Here is a 22,478-nt window from a genome sequence, read left to right on the forward strand (position 1 = left end):
CACTGCACTTGGTCCTTCAAACACAGCTTGCAACAAAGGATCTCGGGAACTCTCCAAATGCAGAATAAACTCAATTGTAGACCTCCAAATCAGGAGACAGTGTCTATCACAGTCATTAGTACTGTGATATAACACTCCTTGCACAGGGCTACAAAACCCACAGAATCAAAGATTAGGTGTTCTAGGTGAAAAATACTTCCAGTTTTAATCTGTTTGTGCACTGTGGACAGATGATCCACACATGCATAAGAAATGGCCACCTTCTGGTACTCAGCTTTATTGCACAAAATCTACCATAGCTACAGACAGACTCTTCTTTCTCACCCATATGGAGGCATTCTGGCCATAGGGAACTGCTCCTTGTCCTGATCCAGGCAGGACTTAGCTCCAGATGGCAGTCACCAGAGCCTCAACAAGCTGATCAGTACTGAGGACTAGCACACATTAGCACTGAGCCATCCAGAAAGAAGGGTGTCCCACTCCATGACAGCCAATGGATTGCATCACTACTTTCCAAATCCTGAAAAAGTTATTATATTTATTATTTATTATATTTAAGTCCTCCAAGACTAAATCAGAGATCACCAACTTCCTAGTGCAGCTGATGGGAGGATGCCTGTGACCTAGCAGTGCCAGAAGACAGCACCTGGCTGGCTTAGCACCCTGCAAGTCTCCCTAGCAGCCAGGATAGATCTCATGCTGATATGGAGGGAAGCAGTTACTCAGAAGGATACTCAGCCTCATCTCTGCAGCATCTAGTTCTTCTCTGGAGTTCCTCATTCTCTGCACAATATCATTTCTTCACAAGTTTTACAAACTTCTCAGAGCACCCGCCAATATGACAACAAAACAGCAAGTTAGGCTTCCCTCACATTTTCTCCAATTAAAAAAATTCTTGCTGAAGGAGGCAGTCTTAAGTTTGATAAAGGCATGAATTTTTTCTGCCCCAAAACAAGTGATAGGATTTTCTATTGCTTGCCTGCAGGCACTCCGAATGCCACAATCCCTCCTTTCCGTGGTATATTAATGAGCAGCCTTCTGAAGTTCTTAATCCCTCTCAAAGCTCACAACATATGGCAGTTTTGAAGGAAATTGGGTTAAGACCATAAAGGCTATTAGAGGAGTTTTGTTACGTACTGGCTCTGCAAGAGAGAAGCTACAAGACAGGGACAGTCTGAAGATGCTACAGAACTTACTGGGCCTCAGAGAGCAAAAAGCAGGACCAGGAGCTCTATATCATATGCCCCTTTGAGAAGTTATCTTCACCCAGTCCCTGCTAATGTTGAACAACAGAACAAAGATCAGACAAGTTCATCTGCTTGTTTTCTCTGAGAAAAAAGATATGTTCAGCAGGGAGGGAGGAAAGATGGTGCATCCCTGGAGGTCCTTATCTCACACATGGGTTGGTCCCAGGGTTGATGAGGAACTGTTCATGCAACCTCTTGCTTCAGGCACAGCATAGGACATCAGTCAGTTCAGCTCAGCTCAATCTGGGGGGGGGGGGGGGGGGGGGGTTTGGAAAGAAAAAAAAAGGAAGAAACCCAAAACAAAAGCAGAGTTGTCCAAAGGTGCCAAGGAACTGCTCTCAGCCAACCAACACCCACCTCTGTATTGGGCAGGTGATTGACACTATGGCTCTTTGGGATAAACAGAGTTTAAGTAGCCACTTCTGACTACCAACATGCTAGACAGAAGTCCCATCCATGTAGCCTTCTGCTGCAGGGAGGAAACTTGCCACAGCCAGCATCTTTCACTCAGCAAGCCTGTTTTTAACTACACGTCAGTTAAAGTTCAACCTTCTTCCCCTATACCACAGGGTTTTTTCTCACTGTGATTTTACAATGGTGCAAGCTTAACTGCGTATAAATCAGAAGAAAAAGAGAGCAGAATCTGGCCTCAGCTACTTACATTTTGCCCCCTAAATGAAGCCACATTTGATCAGGAATCTCCTTTTCCATCTACTCATTCTGGTACTAGAAGGATATTTTAGAATGGCACTCTACTTGAGCAGTTTCAAACAACATATCTTGCACTGTATTTTCCAGGGTAGGAAAAAGGTTAATTAAATGCTTCTTATCCCCAGGTACCCTCTGATCCATACACTAGTATATAAACTCACCTAAGATTTGACACAAAACTATTAGAGAGAGAAAAAAAAATAATAAAAATCAAGGCTTTTCAGATTGGCTCATCAATGAATATTAATTTCTATTGTCACACAGTTGACTTGTAAAATCGACTGGATCATTAACTCGGACCTTTTGTGTAGTAACATTACAGGATGTTGCAAGTTACTTAGACACTATAGTGTTTCATACACTCCCACAGCTTCGAATGCAGAGTTCTGCTCCCAAGGGAAGAGCAGCACAGCTCAAGTCCAAACATAACCAGGCAATGCTCAATGTGACAGCTATGCTGCTGTGACTGTACTGGCTACCTGCACAGCATTTGCCAAAATAACCACACCACACTAATCTTTCTAGCCAAATAGTGCCTTCTGCTGGATGGCTTATTGCCTATGCATACTGGAGTAGCAGGACTAATGAAAGACCTGTTTCTGCCAAGACAAAGGTATCCATAAAGTTTACAGGTCTGGGCAAAAGACTCAAGTTTTAATTAAGGATTTGTGGCTCTGCTAAGAATAGCCTGGAGTTTCAGGGAGTGAACAGATCTGTATCGATTCACAACATCAAAAGGCCCAGATCTTGTCCGTTTCATATCTATTAATAATAAGTATTGACTGTAATAAACCAATTGAGAACATACTGCTGGATCTCAGTCTGCTGTGAATACTGAATTACTGGAGTGATGTGAAGCACAGTTCGTTTGCTTCCCAGGCTCTTGCTGCCATAGATGGCTCATCTTTTGAATTTCGGGCATTCCTGACCACTCTCCTGCAGAAAGGCACAAGTGTTCATCATCTCTGAAGGAAGCTCTCATTTGCTTTTTCTCTAGAGAAGAGTAATGAAGTTAAAAGCCAAGGTGTTTTCAAGCAGTAAGGAATGCTAACATAAGATGCTAATTCACCTGTGCAGCTTGCAGGATATTATGACCTATGGGATTTTACGGAGATTCATAAAAGGAACTGAGCATTTTCAGCCAGCTCTCCTTGTCTGGGAATTGACTTGGTGCAGACAGGCTCACAGCCAGGTCAGGATCAGCTGGGATCAGTGGTTCAGCCTTGGGGTACAAAGAGGCAGCAATATGTCTCCTGCCCAAGGCCTACCCAGAAGAGGATGATACCCGTCTGAAAGAGTGCAGCAGTAGTTTAACCTCCAGTACAGCCAAAAGGGGCTCAATGAGCTTCAAAATATCTTTCCCTGCAGTGCTACTACTCAGTCCAAGTTTTAACCAGAACCTACACAACCACCGCTTGTCCATGTGACAAGGCATGCCTGACATGCTGCTGTTCCAGCAGAGTATGATTGAGATAGACTCACTTTCAGAGTCCATATGCAAGGTTTCTGAGCCTCGCTAAATCTCTTCCTCACACACAGTCAGTTCAGTTCAATTGTGTGAAGGAGGCAGCCCATACCCCAGAGTTAGAAAATACTGTATGGCCACCTGAACACAAACACCAACCATTGTGCCTGTATGTGCTCCCCTCCAACAGCTGCTCATTTTCAGGATAGCCATATTACCCAAAGGTGTGTCTAGTTCTGACCAGTTTCATTCCTCCAGACCTGCAGACAGAAGAGAAATCATACTTCCTACAAATTCGTGCTCCTCTCATCCTTACACCATCACTGTCACACTGCCTTGGCTGCTACTCTGCTGCTCTGCTCATCACTGTATATGTTTCTCTTTTTACAGACAGCCACCATGGCTAAAAGAAGATATGTCTGCTATAAACAAGACTACGCCAGGGATCAGGAATGAATGGAAGAGCTGCAGATTAAGAGAGGTATCTGCAGGACATACTGGTAGGTGTGTGAGGCAAGAGTGAACTGCAGAGATACAGAGCTCAGCCGCACTATCCTACTTTCTCCTCTAGATGTATCTATTCAGTCCCTTATACTCAGAAGTCTAGTGCTGTGCTTTGCTTTTGAGAGCACAGTCTTTTCGTAAGGAAAAAGAAGCCTAAGCTATTACAGAGCGGCTTAAGCACTGGACAAAATAAAGAGAAGGTGGCTGGGGAAAAGCAAGGGTGTCTCCATTTCCAGTTCAACAGCGACCTCTGGTCTCAGCAGACTGAAATGCACAAGTCTCTTCCTAGCTTAGTTTAGGGACCTTACGATAGATCATTTTGGTCTGTTTTATCTGCGGGGAATAAGGACACATCTTTCACATGTGGGCAACCACCATGACCTTCAAATCCCATCAGATGAAGCCGACGGCTTCACAGACCCAGCAGTTGTTAAGGCATCCTAGGATTTACCTTCTCCTGCTTGGCTGATATTTAACCAGATGCCAAGAAAGACAAGGACACCTGGTTTCTAAATGGATTGTTTTCAGCACACCCAAGAGGGAATATAGATATATGTGCATTTTCACACACGAGACTTGCATGGAAACTCTTAAACAGAGCTATGTAACCAAGACAAACAAAAAGGCTCAGCTACTAAACATACCAACTGCTCCTTAAAATCTGGTAGAAGTACAAGTGTGGTAGGATAATTGCAGTACCATGATGCAACACTCTGATACCACATACACCAAGCCAGCTTGAACTGTCCAGCCAACAGAATCATTTGCAATATATCAAGCCTAAAAGGTTTGTCTCAGCTCTTTAATATAGGCATCTTTAACACTCTGCACCCCTCTCCAGTGCTGGTCTCAATTCACATTGCCACAGCAAAAGTTATGGGATGTCTAGACTTTTCTGATAGTCCACAAAACATCAAGCCAGATCACAACTCAGCTACTAGAATTCCTTGCTCTCACAACAGCTGAGAGAGAAGAATCCCACAGGCAATCCCACCTATACCATCACCAGGGGTCTAGCACCAAGGTCCTCTGCTGGGCTGTAGAAACTAGTGACAGTTCTCACCCTAGCAACTCGCTGAAAGACACATGGTCCTTAGGAACCTAGCATGCTACAGAATACCTTCCCTCTATGTCCTGTACGGGAATATTCCACAAGAACTGGGATTCAAGAACAATGGCTCATAAGTGAGGATCAACAGGCCAAATGTTTTTCTCTTGCTGGCAACTGAAAGATGCATGTGCCCATGGTAGTGCTTCCCTGGTACCAGCTGTGCCTCTCCACCCCAGCATACCCACACACAGCAGCAGAGCCACTTCAAACACTATGGTGCCCAGTGCCCTACTCCAGAAAGCCCCAAGCATTTGAAGATCTGTTTTGGGCTAAACTAAAACAAATTGCGAATTTCACACCTCCAAGCTCCAGAGATGTCTTGGAGCTCAAAAAAAATGTTAATAATAAGCTAAATATCCTAATAACTAGATCAATCAGTTTCTAGGACTGCATGTAACCTCTACATGGGAAGGCTCCACTCATTCTCCATGCACACTCATGGAGCTGTACAGTTGAGCCATTATGACAATTCTTACAAAAAGCAGCAAAGGAAATGAAGGTCAGTATAAAATATTATTTCAGCTGTGGATTAAAAAAAAAAAGTCTAACTGAAATTAACTATTTTTGAGTAAGACAGAAGATTTGATAGGCAACTTTAAAATTGCAGCAGCCAAGAGTGTCCAAAGCTTGGACAGAAATTGTCAGAAAATAAGAGAACAGGTCTCTGCAGCTCCTGAGGTTCAGATGTACTCCCCACACATAATTTAAAAATAAAAAAAAACAAAACAACCAAAACCAAGAATTAAAAAAAGGCATTTACAAACTTTGCCTTGCCAATATAAAACACAAGGTTGTGTGGAGTTTCTAGGAAATAGTCATATCAAATTTAACAACTGTGTTGCAGAAAGCTTGTCTTATACTTTTACAACTTTGTATGGCTTAATTACTGCTCTGCTTATACACACAATATTATATCAGTTTTGTTCACAGGACTATACCTGCATCAACACATACAGAGCTGCAGACAAACATAGGGCCCAGAGAGCAAACAAGGACAGATCTGCAAACTATGAAGTTGCAGTTCAGTGAAATTTACTTATAGAAACATATGCAGAAGTCTGTGCATATGTTGCTACCTAAAGATCTTACATAAGCCAAGTCCTTAAAGGTGGAGACACCAGTAAAAATGAAGATATTAACTCTTCTTTCCTGTTTTAAGAGATGGTTTGTCTGTTACTACTAGATAGAACATTTCTAACACCAGACCATATAAACAGCATCACCAAGTACCTCTGTTCTCAGCAAAAATGTCTCAACTATCATCAGCCCATCAAGCCATTACTTCTGATTGCCTCTGTCCTCAAACACTAGTGATGTGACCCTGTTGGGTGCCTGACCTCTGAAGCCATGGACAGCCAAGTGGTAAGAGCCCAGACCTGGACTCCAACCAAGGACCTAGAAGCCAAAGACTCAGTATCACTTTAGTCTTTCAGAGATCCACAGCCAAGGCAACATGTTCTGCTTCAGTAAAACCAAGACCTTCCTGAGGTAGTCATATCCTTGTCTCAACAGCCTTCCCAGTCTGTAATGGGTACAAGTTTAGGCACATTAGCATCCATTCAATTTTCAGCACTTAGACTTCATAACTCTCCTCATTTTGTCACTCTTAATATTTATAAGACATCTAGCAAATGATTGATTTTCCTTCAGACCCCTTGTCATTCACAGTTGCTTATCTCTTGCATGTAGGGGGCAGTCAACAGATTTATAGCAGCCCATAAAAGTTGTTACCAAAAGTATAGTTTCTTTTTGTGTGCGATAATTTCTAATAACTCTTATGCATTATAGCAATTACTGACAAAAGTCAGCCTCTGTTAATAGAGTTTATCTCGGTTCATCATATATCCTTTGTCAGTGGAAGCATTTTGACAAGCCTGGGGTTAATTAAAACCAAGAAGACAATAAAATACACCTAATCAAACATTACAGGTACAGAAATCAATTAGCAGATTTATGGCACTTTGGAGCCCTCTATAACATGCAAAATTCAAAGAAACTGTCAGTTCCATCCCCCCAAGACAGTGTAATTGAATTTCTAATTGAAACTATTTTTCAATAGGTAACACAATCCACAAAGTTTGATTTGCATTAAAGTAGCATCTGCAGAGGACAGAGAAACCTAAAAATAATAATAGAGAATTCCCTTGCTGGTCACATTGTTAGGGGCAATAATTGTTATTATTATTTGCATATATAAAATTTTGCAAAACCCCTTTAGAATCAATGGAGTGACAAATTCTTTGCTGATCCAGCTCTAAACACTGAGATTCCTGTAGAAAGAGCTCATTTGGATCAAAGGAGGGGGGAAATCAAGAAGAAAATTCAGAATGGGCAGAACTAAGAAATAAAGTGGGCAGAAAACTGGCTGGGACTGATCAGTAGAACAAATTCCAACTCATGGTCCATTACCAGTAGCATCCCTAAGGGATGGATGCTGGGATCGATGCTGTTTAATGGTGTTATTAGCAACCTATATGATGGGACAAAGCTGTCTCAGCAGGGAGTGGACAACACCAGAACGGTGAGGGCAAGTCCATATGCTGGAGGATGAGACTGCTTTTCAGAGAGAGTCCAGTGAGGCTGACATTTGGAGGCAAATACCTTTACTAAGCCGTTTCGGTTTTTGTCTTTCAGTACAAAGCTTCACACAAGCAATGCAGCTATTGCCAATTTGGACCCAGTAGCCATACAGATCTTCATAGAGACCTTAAGATGATCACCCAGCTCCAAACTAAATCTTTAAGATGACAAGAAGAACAGAACAGGCCACAGGATAAACCCCTTGATCTTACTGTTACACTGTTTCTCTCTGAAATGCAATGAGACAGATCACATACATACACAGCTATATAGTCTAATTACATACAGTACTGTTCAGTATATATTACCTATATTTTACATTGCTTCATCTCTTCTGCTGCTCACAAGATATAGCTAGGAACTATCTCTCAGTAATTTACTGTGAGATGTGAAGGACTAATAATGAAAAGTCAGAAAAAATGAGAATGCAAGGCCAACATAAAGCTTTGCTGTACTTGTCTCTTTCAGCATAGCAAGCCAAATTATTTTAACTTCAATTTTAGCACTCAGATACCTAGAATCCAACATAAACAAATGTTATTTAAAATGAAATATTAAATATTCATTTAATATTTATTAAAATATTTATTAAAATAGTCATGAATTTTTAATGTTATACAACAAAAAGAAAAGGAAGAAAATTACCTTTATTCACATACCACTCGACTACTCTGATGCTAGCAAGTCCAAAGTCTGTCTATCTGGGACCTGCTTCACAAGAAGCTGGGTAGAAATAAAATTAGAAGATATTAGACTTAAGAAAAATCCGGACAAATATAACAGCAAAGAATGAAGCAAAAGCAAAATTGGGCCTTCTAGTGATTTTTCTCTTATTTTAAAGATAATGTGAACAAACGGACAAGGTCTTCAAATTCCACCCAGTTTTCCAGAGAGCACATCATCCCAACCACACACCTCTCACTGATCCACACACATTTCTTATACCAGGTTAACCCCCTGTTTATTTTACTAATATCTCAGCAGTATCTCATCTGGAAGAGCAGTGCGTGCAGACAGTAGTTTCACAAAGCACTAAACGTTATCTGAGAGAAAAAGCATTCTCCTGTCAGCCAGGCACAGGGGTAGGGATCTCACAGCAAGAACAGCCACCTGTAATAGAGATCTGCTTTACAGAAATTCCCTGTATTAACAAAGGCAGGTTTTTTTCTGGATACCACTCACTACAAAATTAAATCCTGGCACATTTGGGAAATGGTCCATGGAGAGGTGGTTAATTCTATTAGAGGATCTGGAGGGAACTCAGTCTTATTTTCTTTGTTGAGGAACAGAAAAGGAGTCAAAAATTCAGATTGCAACGGTTTCTTTTGGAGCTTATCCTTGAAGCTATCACTTTCATCGACTTAGTTACCACCATGTGGCTGCACTTGTAAGAAGTGCACTTTAAATTCTGCATTTCCTAATGTTGAAGGCTTTTCTTTGGCTCTCCTCCCATAGTGGCTTCATGGAGATCTCATACCTGGGACTGGATGTTTCCCGATACCACAGCACTCGCCTCCTTTCTTTCTATACAAAGAAACAAAGGACTGTTCTGGTTTTGCAACTTACACTGGCCCTCATTAAAAGCTTTCTGGTGGTCCAAAGTATGCCCTTTGTAAGGGAATCAGAGATGCCATTGAAGCATCATCTTGTTATCAGATGTAGGAAAGGAACTGTTTTTTGGTTTGGTTGGGTTTTCGTGTTTGTGGCTGTTTTATTTGTGTTGGTTTTGTTTTTAATTTCCCTTCTTCATCTTTCATTCCCTTCAACTATGAGCATATCTTTTTGGTTGCTCTGTTCTTTGTATGCTTACTTGCACTGCTTATTCCAAAAAGAATGGAAGATTTCTGGCGCTGAGAATTGAAACCTTTCCCTTAGTCATCACTAGAAGCAGCTTACAGCACCAGCACCCCCAGAATTCTCTGGCAAAGTAGAATGAAATACTTAGCAGGGAACAGGAGTTAAGTGAAGATAAGGAAGAAGAATGAAACCATTTACCCACATAGGCTGCTGGAACACAGGGCAAGCACAGAGTACGAGAAAGCTGTTAAGTACAGAAGCAGGTGACGGTGGGGTACCAAAGGACACATCCAGTGGGCTCAAGGTTTTTTTTCTGGCAGGCTGATATGTAGGCGTTGAAGTTTATGGTTACGGTTTTCCTGGTATTAACTTAATTCCCCCTTGCTATAAGTGAGGTTTGTTTTTCTCCCTCTGTAAGACTTGTCATTACTAACCCCACAGGCCATGATTTCCCAGTTCTTTTCCATTTTGAGCTTTTGAAATGCACCATGAAAAGCCAGCACGCATCCAGCTTACTAGACGTCACCCAATAACACAGAGTTGTCTCTCTCCTCCAAGCCCACACCGTACACATCACTCCTATTAATACTTCCAAGAACAAGATTTCCTTTTAAAGGACCATCACTAACTCACTTACCTATGTGTCACTATGAGCCCAAATCCCATAGTACTGCTTGCCTAAGCAGTTGTTTCTCTCTCTTTTTTTTTTTTTAATCAGATGTATCCTCCCTAAAGGTAACATTTGTCATTAATTTGATTTTGATTTCTAACCAGTCCTTCAACCTAGATCATTTTAAACTCAAAGCCTGCTCTACAGACTGCTTGTAAACTTGCCCCAAATCGCAGCATCCTTCTCAGGCACTGTACAAATATATCCTTTCCTGTATGAGCCAAGGTATTCATGGGGCAGAACTGTACCACCCAGTGCAGAGTTTGCAGGACTAGGGAAGAGGAAAAAAAATAAAATCACTCTTTGACATAAGCCAAGGGCAACTGTTCTTTGAGAAAGGTTCTTCCAATAAGTGTGATCCCACTTTCTAAGCAAATTCCATTTGTGCTGTTTCTATAGGAGTATCCTCAAGAACAACACAAACTGCAGTCAAGAGGCCTTGCACTAGCTACCCCACCACTCCCCACCCGACAGCTACCCAGTCCAGGAGGAAGGTTCCCCTTGGATGATCCACACACAAAGGAAACAGGCTCAGAGTAGCTTTTTTGTCCCATCAAAATCATCATAGCCTGACCCTTCCTATCTGGTAGTTCAAAAGCCTTAGGAATACCAAAGGTATAAACCTTTCCACACACAAAGCACTGTACAACAACCAGGATAAAACACTGCTTTTTCTCTTTTTTAATTCCAAAACCATCTGATAGCAGCACAAGAGTGCCAACACAGCAAACACTGACCAGCTGACGCATCTCTACTGATACAGGGCAGGACAGCTCAGACAGAGTGAACACGTGCTCCGCAATATGTTCGCTGCTGTTTTAAAACAGGAGATTACACCAGTGCCCCATTCAGAAGATGTCAGACTGCGCTGGCACATGGTCACAATGTGTTGTTGCATGGTAATTTTTCCCTCAGCCCAAATATCACTAGCTAACGTTCTGGCCAGCCACTGCAAGGTAATCCCAGGCAGAAAGAAAATCCCAAATTCTTTCCCTGTTAAGTCTGTGTACAACATAAAAGATTTTTATATGTTTTTCCCTTTGCATTTCAGCTTTTTGCCTGGCTGCAAAAAGCCAAGGGTTTAAGAATACATTAACTGTAAATTCACCTCTCTCCTCAATATTGATACGTTCTCCTTCAGAAGTTTGCATCCTTTGACATCTTTGCAGTCCTTCCATGTTCCTGCTGCTGTTTCTCAGTAATAGATAAGAAAACTTCAAAACCTTGCTCTGCACTGGTAATAATGAGATTCAAAAGAAAAGATTTTTTCCCAATCTTTCTATATATAAAGGCCTGAATCAGAACCCAGCAGTGCACAAATATTACTCATGTCAATGACACTAAGAAAAGGGGAGCTGTGAATAAAAAATGTTAAAAATTAACACAAGGAGCATTGTTTGCATATCAGAAAAATTAATCTACATAGAGAACTGTAAGAGCCTGCAATTCAGAAAGCAAAGAATTAGGACAGCCCAGCTGAGAATAATTTTCTAGCCAGTTAATTTAATTGCATAAATCATTCCTTTGTTAGCAATAAAGAGATATAATTAAAATGAGATTGCTTCTCATTTCTATTCTCTGGAAACTAAAGGAATTGATTTTGGGGAAAGCATTCTTCCAAATACCAGATCGGCAAATTACATTTACCTTTTTAGAAAGGCTAAATTATTTTGCGCTAATATCATGGAGGGTTTAATTAATTATAGATCTGCCATATGATCTTAAAGAAATAATTTACTTAATGCCCACAGAACAGAAGTTTGTAAGTGTGTGTATCCCTCTGATAGATGGTGTGCAGATTTTTACAAACAGGTCCGAAGTTGAACAGGTGGCTGTCAGGAGAAATATGAGAAAATATAATAAATGCGTAAAGATGGGGGATGGTTTGCTAAGGGATATTAAAGTTCTGCTTCCTATTTATTGGCACATACCTGGATTACTGCTCTTTGAACCCCTTCAAGCTGGTTTTCTTCTAAATATTGTAGTGATGGTTGTTTTCTATCCACAAATCTTCAGGGCTCAATACCATTAACAGGTTAATAACAAACAACAGTCAGAGCCAAAAAAAACAAAAAAAAACCAAAACAAACAAACAAACTACAAAAAAAAATAACACCACCCAAAACCAACCAAACCCGAACCAAAAACAGTGAAGCCCACCTATTAAAACAGAACATTGCCTTTGCTGAATATTGCAGAAGTTGGCCATAGTCAGGCCCTTAACAAGGCTGTAACATAATGCATCTAAATACAGAAGCCCTATGTCATACTGTACATCATACTCTATAGGCATTGCTCTTCCCTCAAAGTCACAAAGACTCAGAGAACCAGGAAGATCACACCAGGCTATTGAACCTCCTATGCTGTGCTGACGGTCAGAGAGGCAACGGGTCTCTAACAGAAGAGACTGAAAATAGCCTACGTTACCTGCATAGCACACACTATAGACCACAGAACTTCACCCAGAGTCCTAAGACCTGCAGCGAAAAAAAAAACCAAAAACAAAAAACCCACAACACATGACAAAGCACCACCAACAAACCAGCTTTCACCAACAGAAATGCAGAACAGTGTTCCTGTAAACAGATAAGTCTCTCCAAATCATCATATGCCCTCAGCTCGTGTACCATGCCAGAAAGGGTTAAAACAACAGCCACTTGCAGGGTAGTTTTCAAGTTTCATTACTCTGAAAGTTAAGAACTTTTCTACCCTAAATGCAGTTATAAAGGTATGTACTTAATATACATAGCATCATTTGGGCCTTCTCGTGCCACCCTCTCCTTGCAGCTACTTACTGTGCAAAAGACCTCAGATACAGTGAGGGGGGAATTCTTCACCTTCCACTAGCACCACCATCCCACCTCCCACTGCAGATATCTCTCCCCTCCAACAGCCCCTGTTGGAAAGTTTCTTCTGTCATGACCGCCATTGGCTATGTCAGAAGTAAGAAGGGGGTTGGAGCAAAGGGTGTTGCTACTGTGAGCATTAGGCAGAGAACAGAATCTGTTTCCTCTGTTGTACAGGGATGGAGAACTTCACATCCACTCAGGGCTTCTCTCTACAACTGAGGAAGAACAGACACTTCATAGAATCATAGAATAGTTAGGATTGGAAAGAACCTTAAGACCATCTAGTTCCAACCCCCCTGCCATGGGCAGGGACGCCTCACACTAAACCATGTCACCCAAGGCCTAGTCCAACCTGGTCTTGAACACTGCCAGGGATGGAGCATTCACAACCTCCCTGGGCAACCCATTCCAGTGCCTCACCACCCTAACAGGAAAGAATTTCCTCCTTATATCCAACCTAAACTTCCCTGTTTAAGTTTTAACCCGTTACCCCTTGTCCTGTCACTACAGTCCCTAATGAAGAGTCCCTCCCCAGTATCGCTATAGCCCCCCTTCAGATACTGGAAGGCTGCTATGAGGTCTCCACGCAGCCTTCTCTTCTCCACGCTGAACAGCCCCAGCTTCCTCATCCTGTCTTCATACAGGAGGTGCTCCAGTCCCCTGATCATCCTCGTGGCCCTCCTCTGGACTTGTTCCAACAGTTCCATGTCCTTTTTATGTTGAGGACACCAGAACTGCACACAATACTCCAGGTGAGGTCTCACAAGAGCAGAGTAAAGGGGCAGGATCAACTCCTTCAACCTGCTGGTCATGCTTCTTTTGATGCAGCCCAGGATAAGGTTGGCTTTCTGGGCTGCGAGCACACACTGCAGCCAGCTCATGTTCATTTTCTCATCAACCAACACCCCCAAGTCCCTCTCCACAGGGCTGCTCTGAATCTCTTCTCTGCCCAACCTGTAGCTGTGCCTGGGATTGCTCCGACCCAGGTGTAGGACCTTGCACTTGGCATGGTTAAACTTCATGGGGTTGGCATCAGCCCACCTCACAAGCATGTCGAGGTCCCTCTGGATGGCATTCCTTCCCTCCAGCGTATCAACAGAACCACACAGCTTGGTGTCATCGGCAAACTTGCTGAGGGCGCACTCAATCCCACTGTCCATGTCAGCAACAAAGATGTTAAACAAGACCGGTCCCAACACCGATCCCTGAGGGACACCACTCCTTACTGGTCTCCAGCTGGACATTGACCACAACTCTTTGTGTGCGGCCATCCAGCCAGTTCTTTATCCACTGAGTGGTCCATCCATCAAATTGATGTCTCTCCAATTCAGAGACAAGGATGTTGTGTGGGACAGTGTTGAACACTTTACACAAGTCCAGGTAGGTGACATCAACTGCTCTACCCCCGTCCATCAGTTCTGTAGCCCCATCATAGAAGGCCACCAAATTGGTCAGGCAGGATTTCCCCTCAGTGAAGCCATGCTGGCTGTCACCAAGCACCTTGTTGTTTTTCATGTGCCTTAGCATGCCTTCCAGGAGAATCTGCTCCAAGGTTTTGCCAGGCACAGAGGTGAGACTGACTGTTCTATAATTCTTCGGGTCATCCATTTTCCCCTTCTTGAAAATGGGGGTTATATTTCTCTTTTTCCAGTCGTACGTCCCTTTTTCTTTTCTACATGTTTGAGACCATTAGTAACTTCATGGACTTTTGTCATGCTGCCCACTCTCTCAGTTGTCCTTTTTATCAGGTAAAAACTGCCAGCCTTCCACCTTCCTCCACAAGAACCCTCTCATGCCATCATGGATTTCTGCTCCCCAGATCGGAGGCTGGACAGACTGCTGAGTACACATTTAAGTCAGGCTACTTCGATGACCTCTCCACATAGTTGTATATCTCCAACAGGTACTTGCTGTATCATTTCCAATAAGGAGGACACATCCTTACACAATAAACACTGAAAGCCATGGAACACCTCGACAACGTACCTGTCTGGCAACTCTGCTCTCAGCCTCAGCATAACACTTCCTCTCTGGGATCTGTGGGAAACAGAAGATCAGCACAGATGGGAAGTCATTCCTACACATAGCCCATCATAAACACACTGCCTCTGCCTCATAAGCTTTGCCTTTTCTATGTGCTTTAGAAAAGGGAGAACAGAACAGGTATGGTCTTGTCCCAGGAATTCCATTCCCCATGCAGACCACCATTGCATATTGACAGTACACCCATCACTAGAAAGGATGAAGGTAAGCTGAGAAAGGAGAGGGCTTTGCATGCAGGAGTTAAATAGCAGATAGATTAGATCTTATCATTTGAGATTTCCAGGAAAAGTATTATGTTGCTATGGAAACCTCAACATAACCTGGGTTTTCCCTCCTTTTGTTTGTTCATTTTCTACAAGCACTGGCCTCTCCCACTCCTATATAGCTGGGCTTGCAAAAACGATTTTTTACGTGATGTCCACTTCTCTTGGCAAGCATGTTTTCCTGTACATCGCCTTTCACAATATCACTGTCACAACCTCTTGACCACTCTCAACTCTTCTTTCGCAATAAGTACTGTATAATTTGCCACAGATTAGGAAGCTCCTAAGCACTTGGCTCTCTTTCTGCTTGGGGAAAAGAGAGAAAAGCCTCACAGTAATAAACAGAGCTTTTTTGGACTTCATTCAGTGGAAAAAACAAACATATCTACAACCTCCCTTCTCACAGAGTCAGCAACATGCACCTCTAGTGATTGTGGTTTAGTACAGTGTAAGTTTATTACAGTGTAAGGACCTGTCTCACTCTAGGCATTGTAGGTGTTTACTCCCGAAGAGCAACAGCTCTGCCCACGAGTTTTCCATGTAGCAAATGAGACCAAACCCAAGAAGCAACCCAAAACCCCTAGAAATTGACTTTATATTTGCAGTAGTCACCCAGCCACACCAAAGCAAAGAGCACAGCAAGAAACAAAGTAAGAATCCTGTAGATTCTTCTGTGTTAGGTAGCCCAGGCCTCATCAGTGACTACACATGTACAACTTGAGAATGCCAGATGAGAAACAAACACTACTACTACAAACTGGCAAAGAATTGTGTACAGGAAGGGGTACTGGTGACACCTTGGAAAGGTCATTTCAGCTTACCTGTCACATTGTCTCTTTTAGATTGTCAGCACTATAGAGGCAAAGACTACCAGGGCTGTTACACAATGCATAGGACTACAAGAGTCAAACCTGATTCTGGCCCATTATCATTACAGAAATGAAAGTGACACAAGGTGATAAAAAACAAGAGGAACAAACCTGACACAATTCCCAGCAAGTCATGCACACAAAATAAAAGCCTGGTCTCTACCTCGCAAGACATCAGTGCAGTTTTTCAGAGCTGCTACTAGGTTTGTCACTCTGGAGTGACCCTACTGTTATTGAGCAATGGGCTGTAGAACAGCAAGACAGCACCCAAACTTTTGGGTTGAAGAAATAGAAGTGTGTTGCAGTAGTGCCAATACATACCTACTATTTGTTTTCTTGTATCCACTGGTATCAAGAAAGTCCACCATTAACAATATTCTGCAAGCATTTTCATGGAAACATTAGCACTGTAAGTACCACAAATTAAGAGGGTCCACTGAATGCCACAGAAAAGAGATCAGCTAAGCGTGAAATACTATAGTTTCACCGTGTCACTTGCAGTTATCTCCATTTTAGGATGTCTCAAGAAACAGTGTTCCCTTTTTAGCACTGGGAAAAGGAAGCATTTTTCAGGCAAAAAGAATGTGGATATTCTGCTCAAGTTTTCCTTGCTTTTATTTCCGGGCATCTCTGGCCATTCATTTTACTCTTACAACAATAAGAAAGATTAGCCTTAATGAGTTTCATGGACACATCAAGAGAATCTTTCCAAAAGGAAAATGTCCCTCTGGATAGAAGACTTTGATGCACAGAAGCATTTACCTACCAGATTCCTTCTGTTCTGCACCTCATGACCTCATAATTTACACATACACACACACACATCACCTTGACATCAAAACACAGCTCCATGTGTACAAGCCTTTCACACTCAAACTTTCCCTTACCTAATCACCTCCACAAACCACACGAAAGTGACTACCAAGTACAGGCTTTATCATCTCCTTTCTCTGGACTAGTTCTTACTTCAGTAGCATAAATGGTTGTATCCTTAGATGGGAACATCTTCTCAGTAAGCTCTGGAGACACACCACCAGTTAAGGTGGCTTCAGTGCCTAAGCAAGCTTTTTTAAAGGTAAAAAAGGGCACTTCAAAACTGAGTCCCACTCTGTATAATGTAACATGATTTCATGGGTACTAGCAACCTCAAAGCACTCTTCATATCCTTCAGTTGGAAGATGACACCAAGAAGGACGCAGAGGTTTTTGCAGTTGTTTGGATGGTCTTCCCGCAAAACTGATCAGCAGTTGCCCAAAAACTGTAACAAAAAAAAAAAAACAGAAAACCACCACCTTTTCGTTTACCTGGTCCTGGCTAGTCCTAGAATATATGAATGCCAAGCTGCAAAGTTGTTATCCTGGAGCTGCAGATTCAGCAAGTTTCCTGCGGCTTTCTCAGCAAAGCTACGGTGGAAAGAAAACGGACGTTCACCATCGCTATCTGTGCAAACAGCCCCACCAAGTGGCCAAACACAGCTAGATCTTCTCTGCCACATCTTGCAACCAAAGCAGAAAAGTCTCACGAAGCTCTTGTTAAAAAATACAAATTTACTTATCTAACCTAGCCCTACTCATTATGCCCAAAGCCTAAAAGAAAGAGGGCTTCTGAGACAGAGTTTTTAAGATCTTCTTTCCAGCAAGACTGTGCACTAAAGGCAAAACAAGGAAGTGAAAGAGAGGCTTCTTCACAAGGAAAGCAGCAGCAAGGTGTACAAGCAGGGAAAGATGTGTCACAAAACCTCTTTAAGTTTTGCTCATGTTCACATACTGTGCTAAGCCATAATCTAAGCTGCCCACCCATTTCTCATCTTATTACTACCTTTTCTACTTGCAAAAATAACAAAGTTGGTTTAAATTCTTAAAAATATTGGAACAAAGCCCTGGTCTCCCTCTTGGGACAACTTATTCCTGTGGGCAGGTGACACCTACCCTTCCTTTCAATAGTTTTTGCCATAGAGTCTGTGCAAAGAAAGGATACTCACAAACAATTGGAAGTTCAAGCTGTGCTGTCCATACATATATTCTGGATGTTCGTATGTCTTAGCTTGTAAGTGGAGGTACTTTAATCTCAGTGTCAACGTACATTCTCTCAGCAGTACAGCAGCTGCACAACCCTTCTGATAAACTCCATGCCCCTCCTCTACTCCACCCACTTCCCCTGCATTCATATTTTCTACAATTCTAAGCTAAAACTGTTTATCCTAAAAAAATGGAGTTTTGGCGATAGGCTATGGACAACCTGATGGACAAACCCCATCTTCTACTTCCTACTCCTGGAAAGTGACCTTCTGAGTGATACCCTATATTCACACTGAACTTTTGGGTGATCTAAGCTACTGCCTGATCTATGCAGGTTCCTTAAAGAAAAGCTCTAGTAAGACCCAGACCTTGATAAATCAGAGCACAAAGAAAGTGCCTGGGCTCTGCTGTAAATTAACCTGAATTGGCATCAGAGTTACTGGGTTACTCTAGCATAGAAGCAGAGGTGTAGAGCCAAGTTTACAGGGTACTTATACAAAGATGGCGTAGGTATTAAATCTCTCACACAGGCTAGCATGCTGCTATCACAGCTACATCCTGCCCTGGTTTCCCAAAGATCATCAGATATGGCCTTCTACCCATGGAAGACACACATACGGCCCAACAAAAGGGTTATAAACAAGACATACACTAAACAACCTCGTCTTAGAGTAAAATATCTGACAATTATCAACATCAGAGGGAAAGTTGTACTGCTTAAAAAGACATTCTGGATCATTATATAGCTACAATAATTTTTTTGCTATACAGAAGAAATAGGCAGCATATCATCTACATATGACTATAATGGAGCTAAGTTTCTTCTGAAGAGAAAAGGCCTGGCATCTTCAGGCTGACCCTAAGACAAGCATTTGTAACTGGATCTACATGACAACTAAACAAAGAAAAGATCTTGCTGATACTAGCTACAGAAATTCAGAACCAGGACTTTTCCTGTATGCACTAGATGTTTAGAATACAGATACAGTAGAAAGCCACATGATTACACATGAATCACTGAATGTGGTGTGTTACTGATGCTGCATCACATCATCCAAATACTCTGATTGTTAATCTACCCAAGAACAGACACTAGCACTACAGCAAGATGAAAGGTCAAAAGTGGAAGTACAGCCAGTGGTAAGAGTGAAGGCTGATACAGAGGTTTGCCAGACTGAATGAATAACCAAGATCAACTCATGAAACCACTGCAAAGATTCCCGCTTCCCTCAGAGCTTTTAGCTAGGGAAAAAAAAAAAATAAACAAAAACCACCAAACCCCCAAAGAACAAACAAAAACAACATAACCCCAAAACCTAGCAGACAACTATTAGAATAATTAAACATTTTTCAATTCAGCAATATGCAAAAATAGCACATACATTCCCTAACACATACATTGCTTTCAATACTGGGGGGGAGGGGGCATGATGTTATTGTTCCTCACCCCAAGAAGTTTGTAGGGAGCAACAGGCTTTTATGGCCAAAAGAGAACAAGGTACCTTTTCCTCATCTGAGTTCTGCGAGAAAAAGCGGGGAGAGTAACAAGATTAAAATCAAATAAGCAGCATCAATACAGTAAGAGAGTTAAGAACTTCACTGAAGCTGCTACAACAAGTTATTCTTGCCCTGGTGGCCAACCAAAATTAACTTGATGCCATATGCACTCAGAAAAGGGGAGATACTTTACATATGTAACTAGACCAATACATTTATATTGAGCACTCTCACCTCAGTAGAAGTTTGCTTACATGATTGGGAGCTAAAAATATTTTTCATATTACTCTTTAAACATATCTAGCTGCAAATAGTCTATTTTGTACTGCTAAAGATTTCACCTTGAATTAATCCATGTGCTGGCTGCAAGATTTAGTCGTGAACACCACTGTTATCCTGGTTTCAGCTGGAATAGAGTTAATTTTCTTCCTAGTAGTTGGCACAATGCTGAGTTGGATTTAGTCGGAGAACAATGTTGATAGCACACTGATGTGTGCGAGTCTCCTTCCCTCCCTGGAGACATTCAAAACCCGCCTGGACACATTCCTGTGTAACATTATCTAGGTGTTCCTGTCTCCGGCAGGGGGATTGGACTAGATGATCTTTCGAGGTCCCTTCCAATCTCTAGCATACTGTGATACTGTGATGTTTTAGTTGTTGCTAAGTAGTGTGTACCCTCATCAAGGACTTCTTAGTTTCTTCTGCTCTGCCAGTGAAGACTGCTCTCATCTCAGCCCATGGGGTTTTACCTTTTTCCAATTCTCCTCCCCATTCCACCAGACAGATGAGGGAGCAGCTGTGCAGGAGTTGGTTGGCAGCTGTAGGCTTCTTGAGTTTTGGGTTTGTTTGAAACTCCTCAAAAGTATCATTTGACCCAGATTCGTCATTGTTGACAGGCTATTGTTAGTAACTAAACAGATGAAACCAGCCCAAGCAATACAATGCAGATTTGCTACAAACTTTATGTAGTATATTAAATACACTGAAGTACATGCAAAAATGCAAACAAAACCAAACAAACAAGAAAATCAAACCACATATTTAAACAGTTTTATACCAAGCTGTATAGCAGGTACTGCCATTCAATCATTCTCACAGGTAGACTACAGGGAAGGGTGCAATGGCCTCATTCCTCATTCAAAGTCTAGCCTGGCTATTCTCCTCTATCAGCTTCATGATAAATGTCCACCTGTAATGCAGTTATTTCACAACTGTCTCAAAGGGGTTGATTTGATTTCTGCAGTTTTGATCTGGGCCTTTGCAGAGGGCTCTGGTACAGAAGTACTACCAAAAAACCCAAACAAGATTTTGAATGGCACTTCCCTCTTGAGGGAAATTGAGCTGTGTCACCTTAGCAAAGCCATCATCCCTTCATTCCTATTCAGGTCACACTAGCACTCCCCCACTGCCTTGCCATACGGTTCAAGATGAGAAGTTCTTGAAAAGCAGCAGTAGACTCACACCTAGGAAATCAATTATCTCTAGATAAAATTTAGGTTTTGTTAGCTTTTATTTATAGGTATTTTAGGTACAAACCAATAGGCCACTCTGAAGGCACAGAATCTACTGGAAACACATAAACCTGTCCCCAGAAATCAGAAATTTCATTTCTTCACGAATTGTGGCCTTTTATTTTACCCAACAGCCTGTGTTGCAAAAATGAGAGCAGGAATCAGAATCCAGCATTTTCTTTATTCCGCAAGTTCCTAATCACCGACCTCACAAGCATAATCTCTAGCCTAAGAATTTTTACATGCATTTTCCTGAGGCAAAAGTTTATCCTGTCGAAGTCATCTACTGGTTGGAGTAATCCCTTGCAGTAACTACTTGAAGTTTTTGGAAATACCTTTCCCAAAAGCTGCTGTAATGACCAGGCTGTGGAGCACAGCCTCCAACAAGTCTTTATGAGAAAGCAGATATTACTACTATATTTATAGAATACCAAGTTGCATGATTTTACTTTAAATCTTTATGGCATCACCAAAAAAAAGTCTCAATCCCAAAATTCTGAGAAATTAAAAGAAAGTATCTTGTCAAGCTGGGATATAAGCTAGGCTGACATGAGAAGCAGGGATCTCAAGAAAGCTCAAGGAAAACACTTTACAACCCTTGCCATCTGTATTAAGGAATTCTATAGTATTGCAAGTCTGGAAATACCTAAAAATTATCATACCGTTTTGAACAGACATCAAATTCATTAGCAAGTTCTGCCAATGAGAAGCAACATCTTCCCATAGATAGTATCTGTATCACGCTAGAATTCATGCTATGGCAAAGGGAATGAAGTACACTGCACATGAAGAACATAATGCTTTAACACACAGCACAAAAGGAGACATTCCTTAAAAAAACAACAAAAACCCAGAAGTTATTCTATGTGTGGTTTAGAGTATGGAATCCATAAAGAACTTTTCTGTGCCTTGCATGTACTTAACATATTTAGCTCTTGGAAAAATCACCTGCCTTAGCAGATAAACTTTGATCTCTACACTAGATGATGCTGCACAACACTGCAAGACTGTTGGGATAACAGAACTCTGAAAAACACGAAGTTACAATACACACACCTCACCATCACACAAACTATATTTGATGGAAATGGGGAATCTGTATGAGAAGCTTTGTACTTGGTTAAGACTTGCAGATTAACACAGACTTTCACTGAAATGTCTTGCATACTTCAATGTAAGAAAAATCTTCAAAGCAAGAACTTAAAAGTTTTTGATGCCCCAGTAAAAGCTTTAGAAGCAATGATCACCTGCTGGCCCTAACTGACTTACTAGCACCTCTAGCTAATAAGAGAAGTTGAAGAATTAAACAAAACCAGAACGATATTCTCTATACAGGCTTGAAT

At 41.7% G+C, this 22,478-nt stretch overlaps 1 long non-coding RNA gene across 1 annotated transcript; it reads right to left on the reverse strand.

Moving 5' to 3' along the window:
• Positions 1 to 1,301: 1,301 nt before the first annotated feature.
• Positions 1,302 to 19,937, reverse strand: LOC130608832 (uncharacterized). Its single transcript, XR_008974650.1, has 4 exons — positions 19,879 to 19,937; positions 17,414 to 17,512; positions 2,767 to 2,951; positions 1,302 to 1,490 (listed from the first exon to the last, which is right to left on the reverse strand). It is a non-coding gene; the product is annotated as an uncharacterized LOC130608832 (long non-coding RNA).
• Between the last annotated feature and the right edge of the window lie 2,541 nt (positions 19,938 to 22,478).

The sequence above is a fragment of the Pezoporus wallicus genome, unplaced genomic scaffold, assembly GCF_028554395.1.
Source record: "Pezoporus wallicus isolate ANWC-B61680 ecotype Strahan unplaced genomic scaffold, APGP_CSIRO_Pwel_v1 scaffold_7107, whole genome shotgun sequence".
Classification (NCBI taxonomy): Eukaryota; Metazoa; Chordata; class Aves; order Psittaciformes; family Psittacidae; genus Pezoporus; species Pezoporus wallicus.